Source organism: Agelaius phoeniceus, chromosome 8, assembly GCF_051311805.1.
Source record: "Agelaius phoeniceus isolate bAgePho1 chromosome 8, bAgePho1.hap1, whole genome shotgun sequence".
NCBI lineage: Eukaryota > Metazoa > Chordata > Aves > Passeriformes > Icteridae > Agelaius > Agelaius phoeniceus.
The window spans coordinates 2,100,001-2,115,470 of NC_135272.1; positions in this window are offsets into that span (position 1 = coordinate 2,100,001).

Below are 15,470 nucleotides of genomic sequence, written 5' to 3' on the forward strand. Positions count from 1 at the left end.
AAAACCAAAAAAACCCAAAACCCCAAAAAAACCAAAACAAAAAAAAACCCCAACAAATTCCCCCAAACAACAACAAAAAAACCACCACGGTGGTCTCTTGTCCTGCCCTCTTCCTGTCCCTGTGTAGGGATGGAGCATCGCTGTGCTTTCAGGAAGCTCTTGGTGGAAACTTCCGCCATTACAAGCTCCTTTGCCCTCGACAGATGCCTGCACTGGAATCCCTCACGGCTGGGATCAGAGCACACTCAAGTTGGCTCTTCTAAAACCCGGGCTCCTTTTCCCCTTCAGCGTGCTCAGCACGCCCTTTTAACTCCACGCCGCTGTGCAGCTGGAGCACCGGGACAGGGACCTTTGCAGCCTGAGCTGCCCTTGTTCCTCTCTGTCCATGCACGGAACACAGTGGGGAGGAGAACGGCAGCAGGGCCCTGCTTGTCCCCAGGCTCAGGTTTTGCGCCGCTTCAGCTCCACGGAGACGCGGGTAAAGTGAAAAACACAAACAGTTTATTAAGGGAAAGTGAAGCGAAGGGGTGAGCTGGGAGGTAAAAAAGGGCATGGGCAGGGCCTGAGGGCTGCAGGGAAGGAGCTGCCAACAGGGAGAGAGATGGCAGGAGCTGCTGGAGCTTGGCACAGGCTCAGCTGTGAGCAGCCAGAGCCGTGCCTGGAGCTGCAGGCGGTCCCAACTGGAAATCACTGAAGGAGGCCGGTACAGGTACATCTGGTCCAGGAGACAAACGAAGTTCTGCAGATCTTCTTTGGAATTTCATCTGAATCCATGTGTTCATGCAGGATGGGCTCTTGTCTTCCCTGAGGGCTTGAAGAGCTGGAAGAGAGAGGAACAGAGCCACGGTCAGAAGCCAAATGGAGGGAATCCAAGGAAAGCCTCCTGCCAGGGCCATCCTAGCCGGCTCTCGCCATGGCCAGGAGGGAGCGGGAGACAAGGGCTTCGGGCGATAGGTGCTGGCCACGGATCCGCCATGTGTCCCCGAAAGGTCTCCGGGCTGTGCCCCTGCTGCTCCTGGTGCGCACAGGGAGCAGAGCCCTGGGCAGCCCGGTGACGGATTGTAGCTGCGGGGCCGGGATTTGTAGCTGCTGCCCCCCGTCCCCCGGGCGGTACTCACTGCCACGCGGCTGCCCTGACTCACCCTGACTGAGGACCTGGAGCTCCTCCTTCTGCCCCATCATGAGCACTTCAGCCACCCCTGTTAAGACAGAGCATGTGGCGGCGCCTGGCGGCACAGCTGCCCGACAGGGGCGCTGCCAGCCCTGTGGCTGCACGCCCTCCTGCCGGGCAGGGCTCGTGCCCTCGGGAGTTGCCTACAAGAGACAAAGCGCCCCGAGGCAGCGCTCAGTGCCGAGGTGTCCATGAGGCAGGGCCGGGGGTGAGAGGCAGGGGGAGCACCCGGCCTGCTGCCCCTAGCCCAGCTTTCAGCCCAGGCAGGGAGCTGCAGGCTGGGGAGAGCATGGAGAGCTTCTGAGAAGGCGACCTGGAGGGACAGTGTAGGCCAGCTCCAGAAACTCACAGCCAGGGCAAGGACGGCCTCGTTGTCCCCGCTGCAGAGGGAGCTGCCGTACGGTGGCTGCTCCTCAATCGCAGAGAGCAGCGCTGGAAGCACCTCCTCCACGGCTACCTCTGAGGTGCCCATGGCTCTCCAGAGCAGCGCGGCAGCTCTGTGGGACCAGAGCTGTGCGTCAGTACTGTGCCCCGTGCAGCTGCGTGGGGCCGGGAGGGAGCATGGCAGCAGGCTCAGGAAACAGAGGGGCCCGAGGGTGCTGGTGCTATCCGCCCGTCTGGCAGACCCCGCCGGACAGGCTGTACAGGGCCAGGGGCCCTACGGGCCGGTGAGCACCGAGCTCTGGAGGCACTTGTGCCCCGTACCCGTCACACGTTGGGGCACAGCGCAGGAGGGTCAGCACCACGTCCGCAGGGTGTTCTTCAGCCAGCCTCACTAGGTCACTTTGCAGCCTGGCATCCACAGTGCCATGGGACACCAGCCTCTGGTGGATGCTCCTTACAATGGCTGGCACCTGGAGGAGGCATGGGGGAGATTTTGAGTGCTGTCCAAGGCAGCAACTTGCCCAGCTTCCCCCAAGAAGTGCTCGCCTTCCCAGCCCACTGGGATGGGGCTGAGGGGGCCCAGCGGACATGGCTTGAGGGGCCACGTGATCCTGAGAGGCCTTCAGCCCTGGCCCCAGGCTGCTGCAGAGAATAAAAACCCTTCTGGAAAAACTCCAGAGTGGCTCCAGGACTCACAGTGAGCGTGGGCATGGCCTCAGTCTCTGGGATGCCCTGGCTGATGGTGTTGCTGGTGGCCATGGCCTCCGTCAGGGCCATGTCAGCCTCCTCCCAGCCCTTGTTGGTTTCCCAGTCAGAGCTGGCAGCCAGGTCAGAGGACGCTGTGCTGGAAGCAGCCTCTGCCCGCAGCTCGCTGGGCCTGGGGTCGGGCTCGGCCGTGCCCTCGGGCGCGGGGCCGCTGGTCTTAGTGCGCCAAAGGCGCAGGAACCTCCGCAGTGTCTGCAACAGAAGGGAAGGGCGGGAAGAAGAGAGGGACGTTCCATGGTCTGCTCCAACGTGGGGCCCGGCCGAGCAGTGCCAGCAGGCCCAGCCCAGGTGGGGATGGCCACAGGTACCTGCATTGCTCTGCGGAAGCGGCCACGGGTGGGCTCCTGCTCTGGAGTCTGGTCCCTGGCCGCATCTGGCAAAAAGCGAGCGCAGCCAGAGCTGAGGAGCCTCCCCAGGCAAGGAGAGCCTCAGGATGGCCCAGGGGATGGAGCACGGCCACTGAGGGGCGTCTGCCCAGCCCCTGTTCCATCCTATCCGTTGGCATGCCCTCAGGGATGGGATGGGATGGGATGGGGCCAAGCTGGCTGTAGCCATCAGCCCTGTGGCGCAGCTCTGCTACTCACCACCCTGCAGTGTCTGAATCTGCTCCAGATCTTCAGGCTGTTGTGCTGGAGCAGCTCCAGGGTCATTCTTTTTTTTCCCCCTGAACACTTTCAACAAGCTGGGGAATCTGCCTGCCATGCTAGAGCTCGGCCTCGAGGGCACCTTAAAGAGAGATGGCTCAGGATATCGCCAAGGCAACAATTGCGGTTGTGCCTTGAAGGCACCTGCGACAGGGAAGCTTCAAAAAGGCTGCAGGACAGCAAATCCTGCACTCTGGTCTTGAGGATTCCTGCCAAAATCACAGGAGACTCCTCGTTAATGATTCAGGTGACCAAATCCCACGGTCTGGACTTGATGGCACTGGCCGCAGGAATGGGAGATGCCTCGGAAAAGCTCCGAGTCACCAAGTCCCACAGTCTGGCCACAAGGTCACCTGTAGGAACAAGGCTGCGGAAAAGCTCCGGGTGGGACACGAACGAGCGTGCTGTGCGGGGGCTCCTCACGGCACTGCTCTGTCCCGTTGTGCCCCGTTGCCTGCTCCCAGCACCCGGGCAAGCTTCTATTTCCCAGGTGTCACAAAGGGCCCTTGGACACCGGGTTCCGTTCCATGGCACATGGTGACCGTGCTGCAGCGTGCCACCCAGGGCCCTTACTGCCGCCTGCCCTGGGGCCGCCCCCAGCCCAGCCAAAGTGGCCCAGGCTGGAAGGAATGCCTGGCCACAGGTGTCTAAGGCAGCCCCACAGGAGCTTTAGGAAGGGCTCGAAACATCAGCAAATACTGCCCTGCACTGCGGGCTCAGGACATTTAAGTATCCTCACTTCAGGAAAGCTTTAATTCCCATTGCTCAGCTCAAGTAGTTCCAAAATTTGCAAACTTCTCAAATTAACAGCAATGCCCAGAGAATGGAATTGATTTTGAAGTTTGTTCCCATCTCAAAGCAGCAACACATATGCCTTAACATCATCCACTGGAAGTCCCTTTACAAAACATAACACTACAGAGAGGCCAAAAGGAAGGCCATTCTTTGGTTTGCAAATGGTTTTCCATGAAGGGATTATAATCTCCTAATTCTCTTAAGGAATAAAAGCTCTCAAGGAATGAAGACCCCCTCAGTGTTACAACAGTAACCCAACTAAATGAGGAGATGGCAAAAGGGCCGATCCTCCCCCAGTACAGATCTCTAAGTGGCCAATAAAGTACAGCTCTCCCCTCTTGTTCCCTGCAGGAGAAACAGGACCAGTAAAAGAAATAGTCACAGATATTCTTTCTGCCGTCCAACACCAAAGCTGTGCCAAAGCACAGATGCTGCCTTCAAACTGACTCAAATTCCAGCCCAGACCTCTCACCTTCCGGACAACTCCATCCCCAACGCGCCCCCCAACATCCACCCCCCCAAACACCCCCACAGAAGCCCGCAACAGCCCGCCAGGACCCCCAGCTGTGCCCGTCCCTCCGCAGAGCTTTCCCAGCCTCCAGCAGAGCCCCTGGTTCCCTGCACGTGCCGTGGGATGGCACTCAGGAGGGTCTGCTCCAAGGCCTTCCCTGGCAGCAAAGCCAGGCTGCCAGGCCTGTGGTTCCTGGATCATCCTTCCCAGCCAGCCTTCCTGGGCACGGCTGTTCCATGGGCACCTCTGCGCTCAGCTCGGACTGCTCCACTCAGCCAGGGCTGCTGGGAAAGGATCCAGAGCAGCCGGGCAAGCTCTTTCCCCAGCTCCCTCTTCACTCCTGGGGGAGGTAGAACATCCCACAGGAAAGCAACTGGTGCCACAAGGAGTGGGCAGCATCAGGCAGCTCTGGGGAGGCCCCTCAGGACTGCTGTATCCTGAGGGAACGCTGCTGGCCATCCCCTGTGTGGATCTGCAAAAGCTTCAAATCAGCTGCCTCAGCTTCCAGGGCCTCTCTTGGCCAGCATCCTGACGTGGGTGCAGGGCTGCTGCCAGGCACTGCTGGCACCCAGCGGGACAGGACCGGCTGTCGCGTGTCCACGGAGCAGCCCTGACACAGCCAGGGCCATCCCGAAAGCAGACAAACGCTCCCGGCTCAGCAGAGAGGAGCAAGGAGCACTGGGCTGCGCTCAGCGTATCTCAGCTGGGCTCACTCCACCACACGCCCCCATTTTAAGGCTGGCTGATGCCCAGCTGCCAGAAATGCCTGCCTTGTTCTCTCCAAGATGCACAGGGAGAGCCAATGAGCAGGACACCTTGGGAGGCCTTTGCTGAGGCCAGGGACGCACCAAGATCAGCCAAGGCTCTCCACGCTGCCTTGCCCACACGGCCCAGCTCTGTGCTGGCCCTGGGCCACAGCAGCTGCCACCAAGCAGCAGGCAAATGCATATTGCCAAGAGTTGAAACACAGCAGACAGGAAAGATGTGAAAAGTGTGTGTGCAAAGGCCTTTTAATTCACAGCTCTCACAAAGAGCTTTGGGGCTCATGGCTGGACACAGATGCTCCTGCCCACCCTCTCTCCAAAGGGGATTACACATCCTGCTGCAGGTGCTTGGGTTGGTTTCCACAGGTCCAGGCAGATGCCAAACCTGCTCTTCCCTGCCTTCTCCCTGCCCCACTGCCATGTGCAACAGGCCTCAAGGACTGAAAGGAGCACAGAGAGCCAAAGGGGGACACTCGCACCTGCCTCACTGGGAGCTCCCTGGGAAGCACTTTCCTTGAGAAGCAAGCCCCTTTCCTCCAAAGGTCTTTCCCCAAATGTGCGGCTTTCCTGGGGAGCACCAACACACCTTTAAGAAACGCTGGCAAGGCTGAATGACTTCAGGTCCTTTCAGGACAGCCACTCCAGCTCTAATTCCTATTGCCCCAAGTGAGTTTCCAGGTGCAGGTTCAGAGGTGCAGCCCCAGGCCCTCCAGAAACACAAGCTGCCCATGGCCTCTTCACCTGCCTCAACTCCTGCCTGCGCTCACGGCACCAAACCCAGGCTGTTCCTGGCCAGGGACCAGAGCCCTGTTCCTGCAGGATGCTCTTGCCAGCACCTTCCAGGACTCTCTGCTGTGCACGCCGCGCTTTTCACGCCCGCTCCCAACAGGCTTTGGAACACAGAGCCCAACCTGGCTGGTTCTGCCACCAGCACAGCCCAAACGCAGGCGGAGGAAGAAGCAGCAGGCGCTGTTTTGCAGCCATGCCCAAGAGAGACTGGCAGGGTGCCCTCCCTCTGCTCTCCCTTGGCTGGCTTTCGGACTGGCTCTGAGCTTGGGGCTGCCGTTCCTCACTTGTGGGGAGCAGAAGCACAGCCGGGATCCCGGCACTGCCTGGCAGCGCTGCGGGCACCGGCACGGCCGCGTGTCCGAGTCTCGGGCACCGTGCTGCTGCTTCATTTGCCCTCAGGCACAGCCAGAGCTCCCTGCTAAGCCCGGATGCTCTCTGCTTCTGCCCTCTTCCTCATCCTGTGCAGGGATGGAGCGCTGCTGTGCTTTCAGGAAGCTATTCTTGAAAGCTTCCAGCATTCCAAGCTCCTTTGCCCTCCGTGGATGCTTGCCATGGAAGCCCTCTCAGCTGGCTTCAGAGCATACTCAGGTTGGCTCTTCCAAAATTCAGGGGCTCCAAGGTGCTCAGCAAGATGTGGAACTGCACAGTGCTGTGGAACTGCACCTTCAGCACAGGGACCTTTCCAGCCTGACCTGCCCCAGTTCCTCTGGGCACAAAACACAGCGTGGCAGAGAACGGCAGCAGGGGCCTGTGCGTCCCAGGGCCCCGGATTTGCTTCAGCTCCACAGAGATGAAGGCAAAGTGAAAAAGCCAAACGGTTTATTAATGAAAAGCAAAGCAAAGGGATGAGCTGGGAGGTAAGAAAAGGGTATGGGCAGGCTATGAGGGCTGGAAGGAGGGAGCTGTCAACAGGCAGGGTGACGGCAGGAGCTACGGGAGCTTCTCACAGGCTCAGCTGTGCCAGTCATCAGCTGTGCCTGGAGCTCCAGTGGCAGTGGGAGATGGTTTGCTCTTCAGTGTCTCCTGGTGCTGTTCTTGGGAAACTGCTTCACCGGATCCTGAAGAGGCACCTAATTCTTCAGCTCTTCTGGCAAATCGGCTGTGAATATCCAGGTTACAGTGGGATGGACTAGTGTCTTTCCTTGGGACTTAAATGGCTGGAACAGAGAGGGAGAGAGCCACAGTCAGCACCCACAACTGCAGGAATCCTAGGAGACGCTCCTGCCACTGTGTGCTGCTTTGTGCATCACGGACATGATGTTTTGGGAGAGGCTGCTGGCAGGTTCCGATAGGAACCAATAGGAAACCAATCAAGGGTTGGTCCGATAGGAAACCAAGCAAGGGTTGGTTTTGGGAACTGATAATCTGGAAAGCTGTACATGAAAGCCTCTGTGAAAAACACGTTACAAACAAAATAAACTTGGGAACTTTCTCTTTTCCCTTCTGGCCGACAAAGAGGTAACACAGCTGACCCAGCCTAGGCCTGGCTGAGGTCAGTGAAGAAGTCAAGTCCCAGATGGGAGGGATGAGGAGATGCCTTTAGTTTTAGGCTGAAATCCTCTTGTAAACATAGGGAGAAGGACACTTTTTTCCCTATAAGACATGAAGGTATGATTCTTGGACAAGTTTGAACAGAGATGGAGAGAAGAGTGATGAAGATCCTGTGCCCCCAGGAACAGAAGAAGATCTCTCTTGCTAGAGATGGAAGATGATTTTAGAGATAGATAAAGAGAACCTTTGCCTTTGAACAGCTCATCTTTAGAACAGTACCCCATAAGTTGACACGGCACAGAAACACAGCTGTGGGAAAAGCTTGTGGAAAATGGGAGCGATTTCAGAATTGCAGATTTCCCTGCAGTGTGGCTGCTGTTGATGGAAATTGAGAGCCACGAGAGAACTGCTTTCTTGTGGAAAATCTCCATAACATTAACAAGAGGGACATTTCTCCTTAAGTGAGCAGAAGAGAGACTATTCTAGAGGTAGTAAAGTGACTCAAAATTTTGGTTTTGTCCCTTTACATTGTCAGTGGGAAAGAAAAAGTTGTAGGGGGAGGAGAAATGTTCTGAAGGTTTTGTTCTGATTCTTATTACTCCTTCTTTTAGTTACTGTTAATAAATTTTTCTTCATACCCTTTTAAAGTTTGGAGCCTGCTTTGCCTTTCTCCTAATCCTATCTCACACAGAAAATTATGAACTACATTCTACTGGATGAACTGGTGATTAACCAGCACGGAACTTACCACACTAATTGGAACATTGGCCAGGAAATCATCAATTAGTGAACCAAAAGCACTACACAGGGGTGTCCCACTCAGCTCTTGCATCGGCCAGAAGAGAGGAGGGGGGCAAACGGGATCAGCCGCAAGACGCTGGCCACGAATCCCCCGGACCAGTGTCCCTGAAATCGCTCGCTGTGCTCTGCCCAGGCCACCCCTCATGCACCCAGGGAGCGAAGGCAATGCAGCTCTCCCGGGCAGGCCCCGCTGTCAGCCCGGTGTCCGCACTCACCCTGACTGTGGGCCCGGAGCTCTTCCCTCTTCCCCCTGCGGCACCGCCCGGCGCTGCCTGTGAACACAGAGCCTGTCACGGCCCCAGCGGCACAGCTCCCTGCCGGCGGCGCTGCCGGGGCAGCAGGCGGGGCTGGGGCCGAGCTGCGGCGGGATGGGCCGGGGAGGGAGCCCAGGCCCGGGGCTCACCGATGATCCTGACGGCCGCCTCCCGTACGGACTCCTGTGGGCTATCCAGGAACCGCAGGGCCCACTGCATGTGCTGGGCCGCTCTGCTCCTGTCCTCTGCCAGCTGCAGAGAGTGGCAGGAGGGAAGGGTTGGCGCGGGCTCAGCCCCTGGGCCGGGCGCTGCCTGCGCCCAGCCCCGGCCTCCCCTGGCCGCACAGGCCTGAGGCGCGGCCAGCAGCCGCTGGCCAAGGGCTCCCGAGGGCAGGGGGCAGAGGGCCGGCTGCTGCCCGGGGAGCCGCGGTGCTGGCCCGCAGCCCCGCCGGGCCGGGGCTCCATGGGCACCCGGCTGGGGCCCACGGGAGCCTGGAGAAGAGCCCCCGCGGCCTCTGGCCGCAGCAGCGGGCAGGGGCACAGCTGCCCGGCCCCGCACACTGAGCGCCGCCCTCAGGGGCCTTCTCCAGGCTGAGGCTGGGGCTTGCAGGCCCTCCTTACCAGGCACTCATCAATTTTCAACGGCTGCTCCGTCTTCAGCACCCTCTGGAGATCCATCTTCTCCAAGAACCTGGCCGCACAATGCAGCGTTTCCCGAGAGGCCTGGAGAGCAGCAGAGACCCAGAGATGGCCCCACAGCCCAGGGCACCGGAATCACATCCCCGTGCCAAGGCCTGGAGGAGGCTGCAGTCCATGAGGTGCCAGGGCAGGAGGCAGCCAAGCCCCCTGCCAGGGATCCAGCAGCATCCCAGAAAACCTCACCTCTGCCACGTGTTGGTTCTCCTCATGGCAGTGCAAGAAGAGGGGGAGCAGGCTCTGGTTCACAATTGTCTTCAAGGGCTTTTTTCCCTCATCCACTACCAACTCCATCATCTTGCGGAAGAGGTAAATGGAGAGCGCCTGCACTTGGCTGTTGTCCTGGAGGAAAGGAGGAGGAAAATACTTAAGCATCAAATATCCTGTACTCCTGGGCAAACAGCTGGAAATCCAGAGAGCACAAAATTTCTGGTCAGCAGCAAGTGCCTATGGCTGGGGACACAGAGCCTTACATTGTCAAAGAGTGGCAGGAGCGCCTCAGCCAGCTTTGGGGCAGAAGTGCTAGATATCAGGAGATGTTTTTTCTGGAGCATCTTCTTGAACAGAGAGAGGGACATGCTGACCACCTCTCCATCTGCATCACCCAGAGCTTCAGAAGGCTTCGAGACACGCTGCGTAGAGGTTTGGCCTGTGTGGAACACAAGGCTGTGCCGGGAAGCCATGGACGGCTGCACTGCCACCACCACCCTGGCACTGCAAGGCCACCGTGCTGCTGCAGGGCCCACAGGCCAAAGGCCTGAGCCAAAGCCCTGGGGCAGGTGAGGCAGGAGAGCTGGGAGCAGCTGCCTCAGCTCCTGAAGCCCTGCCAGCCCAAGGGGCTGCTTTCCCCAGCGCAGCTTCAGCCGCTGCCCCCTTCTCACCATCGAGGGATCCTTGCTGAGCACCACGAGGCCTCTGAGTGCCAGGCGACGCCTCTCCCTGCACTTGCTCTGCAGGCAACTTGACATGATCTTCACGACAGTGAGAGCACATTTCCTCAAATCCAGGCACTGGAGGACCTGCAAGGCACAGGGCAGTGACAGGGAGCCGGCCAGCAGGAGCTCAGAAGCGCACAGGGCTGGGCCCAGGCGGCAGCAGCAGCAGCACAGGGCATGGGCACCGTCCCAGGCAGCTGTGGCTGTGAGAGGGCAGAGAGCTGGGAGGCAGCTCAGCCAGGCAGCGCTGGCCTTGAGGCTCACCTCCACAAGGAATGCCAGCAAGGGCAGATCCCACCTTGGCTTTTCACTGCTGAGCAGCAGGAGAAGGCGATATGCAACATGGGAACACAGGGGGGTCAAGGCATAACGCATCTCCCTGGCAGGGGGAAAAAAGGCACCAAGACTCTGAGGTGGGGGGGCAAACATCTCCCAGGACTGACTCACAGAGGTCTGGTCTTTCCCCAGCATCCCTGGAGGGCATGTGGGTGCTCTAGGAGGTGGCCCCTTCTGGGCACCCTCCTCTCCCAGCCTTTTCCAGTCTCCTTGGCTGTCCCTCAGTGACGAGGCTCTCTGGCCCATGACCACAGGGACTGAGTGGGGCACAGGGCACAAATGCCGGGGGCAATGGGGACAAGGGGGTCTCACCTGGCCAGCAGACCCATGGCATAGTGCTGGGTGTGAGCACACAGCAGCATGTCCCAGCCACACTTGCGCTCCATAGACATCACCTCATTGTCACACTGCAGTAGGTAGAGCAGAGCCTTCATGGCCTGCACTGCAAACCTGTGTGCAGAGCAAAGCCCAGGTCACACTGCGAGCACTGGCCCTGGCCACAAGGGCATGGGAAGGACAGGAGGACTGGGACCTGTTAAGCTTGCTGGGAAGGCGGTGCTCCTCCTGGCATGCTCTCCAGAAGGTATCGACTTCCTCTGGTGGCATCTGCTGTGTGGTGATGGCAACATGGAAGAGCAGAGCCACAAACAGAGGGTAGAAAGAATGAATCGTTGCCTCATGGTACTGAGGCACCTGGACAATCACCCAGATCACCAGAGTTGCCTGCAAAAGAAGCAGCCCAAGACAGCGCTCAGTGCCGAGGTGTCCATGGGGCAGGGCCCAAGGGCAGATGCAGGAGGAGCAGTGGGCCTGGTGCCCCCTGAGCCTGCCCCTAGCCCAGGGTTCAGCCCAGCGCCTGAGGCATGGAGAGGATGGAGAGCTGCTGGGGAGGTGACCGAGGGGCAAGCAGAGGCCAGTTCCAGAAACTCACAGCCAGGGCAGAAACATTTGTGTCATCCCCATCAGAGGTGCATGCGCTGTGCAGTGGCCAATCCTCCATTACCCGGACCAGTGTTGGCAGCACTTTCTCCACTGTTACTCGTGACGAGCCAATGGTTCTCCATATCATTGTAGCAGCTCTGTGGGATCAGAGCTCTGTGTCAGGGGCATCTCAGTCCCAGTCCCATGCCCTGTGCAGCTGTGGGGGCCCAGGTGACAGAGCCCCGGTGCCCTGAGGGGCAGGGAGGGAGCATTGGCAGCAGGCTCGGGAAACAGAGGGGCCCCAGGGTCCTGGACCTCTCTGCCTGTCTGGCAGAGCCCAGAGCACAGGCTGTGCAGGGCCATGGGCCCCAAAGGCTGGTGAGCCCTGAGCTGTGCAGGCACGTGGGCCCCGTACCTGTCACACGTTGGGGCACAGCGCAGGAGGGTCAGCACCACGTCCGCAGGGTGTTCTTCAGCCAGCCTCACTATGTCACTTTGCAGCCTGGCATCCACAGTGCCATGGGACACCAGCCTCTGGTGGATGCTCCTTACAATGGCTGGCACCTGGAGGAGGCATGGGGGAGATTTTGAGTGCTGTCCAAGGCAGCAACTTCCCCAGCTTCCCCCAAGAAGTGTTTCCCTTCCCACCACACTGTGCTGGACTCAAAGGCTGAGGGGGCCCAGTGACCATGGCTTGAGGGGACATACAGTCCTGGCAGGCCTCCAGGCCTGGCCTTGGGCTGCTTACCTGCTGCTGAGGAGAAACAGCAGTGTCCTCAAAAAAATCCATATTGGGAGCATGAATCACAGTGGGAGTGGGCATGCTGCCAGTATTTGAGATGTCCTCAGTGTCTTCATTGTCAGTGTTTGTGATGGCCACATCCTCAGTCACTTGCTTGTCCACCTTTGCCCTGTCCTTGTCCATTGCAGCCTCAGAGTCTTGTGAGTGCTCAGCCGTATCTGGGCTGACATCAGACTCTGCCTGGAGCTCGGTCAGCCCTGAGTCAGGCTGGGCTGGGCCCTCAGCTGCTGAGGTGCCGGTCTTCCTACGTCGAATGCACAGGAATTTCCGGAACCTCTGCAGCAGAACAAAGGACAGGGAAGGCAGGGACGTTGCATGGCGTGCTCCAAGCGTGGTGCTGGGCTGAGCAGGGACAGCAGGCCCAGCCCAGCTGGGGGTGGCTGCAGGTACCTTCAGGGTTTGGTGGAAGCAGCCAGGGCCAGGTTCCTGCTCTTGTGTCTTGTCCAGGGCTGCACCTGGCAAAGAGCAAGCGCAGCCAGAGCTGAGGGGTTTCGGGAGAGGCCGGAGAACACAGCCCAGCCCTGCGCTCCCCAGGCAGGGAGAGCCTCGGGATGGCCCAGGGGATGGAGCATGGCCACTGCGGGTGTCTGCCCAGCCCCTGTTCCATCCTGTCCGTGGGCATGTCCCCAGGGGTTTGGATGGGATGGGATGGGATGGGATGGGATGGGATGGGATGGGATGGGATGGGATGGGATGGGATGGGATGGGATGGGATGGGGCCAAGCTGGCTGTAGCCATCAGCCCTGTGGCCCAGCTCTGCTACTCACCATCCTGCAGTGTCTGGATCTGCTCCAGATCTTCAGGCTGTTGTGCTTGGGCGGCTTCCGGGTCATTCTTTTTTTTCCCCCTGAACACTTTGAAAGGGCTGAGAAATCTGTCCGCCATTCCACCACCCAGCCTTGACGGCACCTTCTAGAAAGATGTCTCAGGATATCGCCAAGTCAACAATTGCAGTTGTGCCTTGAAGGCACCTGCGACAGGGAAGCCTCAGGAAGGCTGCAGGACAGGAAGTCCTGCACTTTGGTCTTTAGGGCTCCTGCCACAATGACAGGAGACTCCTCATTAACAATTTAGGTGACCAGATCCCACGGTCTGGACTTGATGGCACTGACAGTGAATGGGAGATGCCTTGGAAAAGTTCTGAGTCACCAAGTCCCACAGTCTGGCCTCGCAGTCAGCTGCAGTAACAACGCCTCGGAAAAGCTCCGGGTGGGACACGAACAAGTGCGCTGTGCGGGGGCTCCTCACAGCACTGCTCTGTCCCGTTGTGCCCCGTTGCATGTTCCCAGCTCCCTGGCAAGCTTCTATTTCCCACATGTCACAAAGGGGCCTTGGACACCAGGTTCCGTTCCATGGCATGGTGACCGTGCTGCAGTGTGCCACCCAGGGCCCTTGCACACACTGCCGCCTGCCCTGGGGCCGCCCCCAGCCCAGCCAAAGTGGCCCAGGCTGGAAGGAATGCCTGGCCCCAGGTGTCTAAGGCAGCCCCACAGGATCTTTAGGAAGGGCTCAGAGCATCAGCAAACGCTGCCCTGCTCTGCGGGCTCAGGGCAGCAGAAGGAGCCCCCAGGGCTGCCAATGCAGCCGTGCTGGGAAGGGCCCGGGGCCTTGCAGGGAAGCTGGCACAGCCTCCTTGGGACACGTCCCGGCCCGTGGCCATCCTAAACCCGCAGGTGTGACACGCACAAGGAACGTGTGGGCCCGGGCACGAATGCTGCTCTGACCCCTGGGGCCCGGGCAGCGCTGACAGCAGCAGCTGTGGCAGAGTCCCCGCCCAAGCAGAGCTGCCACCCCCGAGCCCTGGCAGCGCTGGTGCCCGTCTCCTGCCCCAGAGACCTGTGCCCCCGGGGGGCTGCTGTGCCACAGGGAGCCAAAGCCCACCTGCATTGGGGGCTGATGGCAGGAGCACCTGGAGCAACTGCTGCCAACACTTGGTCTCTGTCCAAAGCTCTTACTCCGTGCTGGAATTATTTTCTCATTGAAGTCATTTGCCGCAGGACAAAAACATCTTTACCTTGAAAACTCAGAAGAATCTGGCAATAAAGAATCCTCGCTTCAGGAAAGCTTTACCTCTCATTGCTCAACTTGCTCGAGTAGTTCAAAAAACCTGCATACTTCCCAAATTAATTGAGATGCCCTAAGAACATTGTGAGAAACAAGGCTCACTTTTAAAATTTCAAAGGTTTATTAAACCATAACAAAAATACAACAAAGAGCGATTAAGGAAAAATTACAAGACTGCGAGTCTCCATCAAAAGCCACGTGCTCATCTACAAAATGGATGCTCTGTCTTTTGTACCCTTAGCCCCTCTCAAAGTTTTGTCAGTCAACTCTTTCCCTGCCATCCAATGGTGGAAGTCACTTTCTTACACCTTGACTGGAGGTCAGGTGTTGCCATGCTTTGCCTCCTGGTAACAAGCTCTCCCTCCTCTAAATGCCCCACTAGTGACAGCAATAAGGGGGGAAGGGAAAGAGTACTATGGAGAGAACATGCAAAAATAACTGTACATAACTGTACAGCTATAAAAATTCTCTTACCGTACACATAATATTCATCTCTTAATTGTGAGAGCCAACTATCTCCTCATTCATTTAAAGCAACGTGAAAGGTTTTCAAGGTTGCTTCCAACTCAAAGCAGTAACTCATTTGCCTTAATGTCAACTACTGAGAGTCACTTTAGAAAACATAACACAGAAGCAAAAAAAATGGCCATCCATTGGTTTGGAAATGTTTTTCTGTGAAGGGATGATAATACCATAATTCTAAAGGAATAAAAGCCCTCATGGAATGAAAGTCCAGTCAGTGTTACAAAAGGAAACTGAACAAATGAGTAGATTCCAAAAAGGTCAGTCCTCCCCCAGTAGAGATAACTTAGTGGCCAATAAAGTACAGCTCTGCCTTCTTGTTCCCTGTGGGAGAATCACGACCTGGGGGCCACGTTTGGACACTTTGGCAGGACAGGGACTGGCTGTGGTATAAGGTGTGTAATAAAGAGAGGGACAACAAGGAGGAAAGAAAATCCAGGAAATGCAGATTGTTGGTGGAAGATTAGGATTTTCTTTGAAGGATTTTGTTTGGTTCACTGGAAAGACGAATGGCTTTGAGCTGCAGAAAATGAGTATCCACCGGCACTATCAGGGAGGACTAGAGGAAGGGTGGAATATATCCCTGGATGAACTGCTTAGAAAGATACAGCAAGTGTATGTAAAAAGGGATGCTGAAAAGGAGAAAGCAAGGACAAAGGTGATGGCAGAATTTTTACAGCCCCCGAGGGCCCCAGGACCCAAGTGGTTCCCCATAATAGAAGGGACAGGGTTGGCCACAAGGAAGTGGCAGAAGCATTCCCTCCTCAGCAGGGGAGAGCCAAGCCAAACAGCAGCTGGGAAAGAATCAGTGTGCTATCTGCTGGGC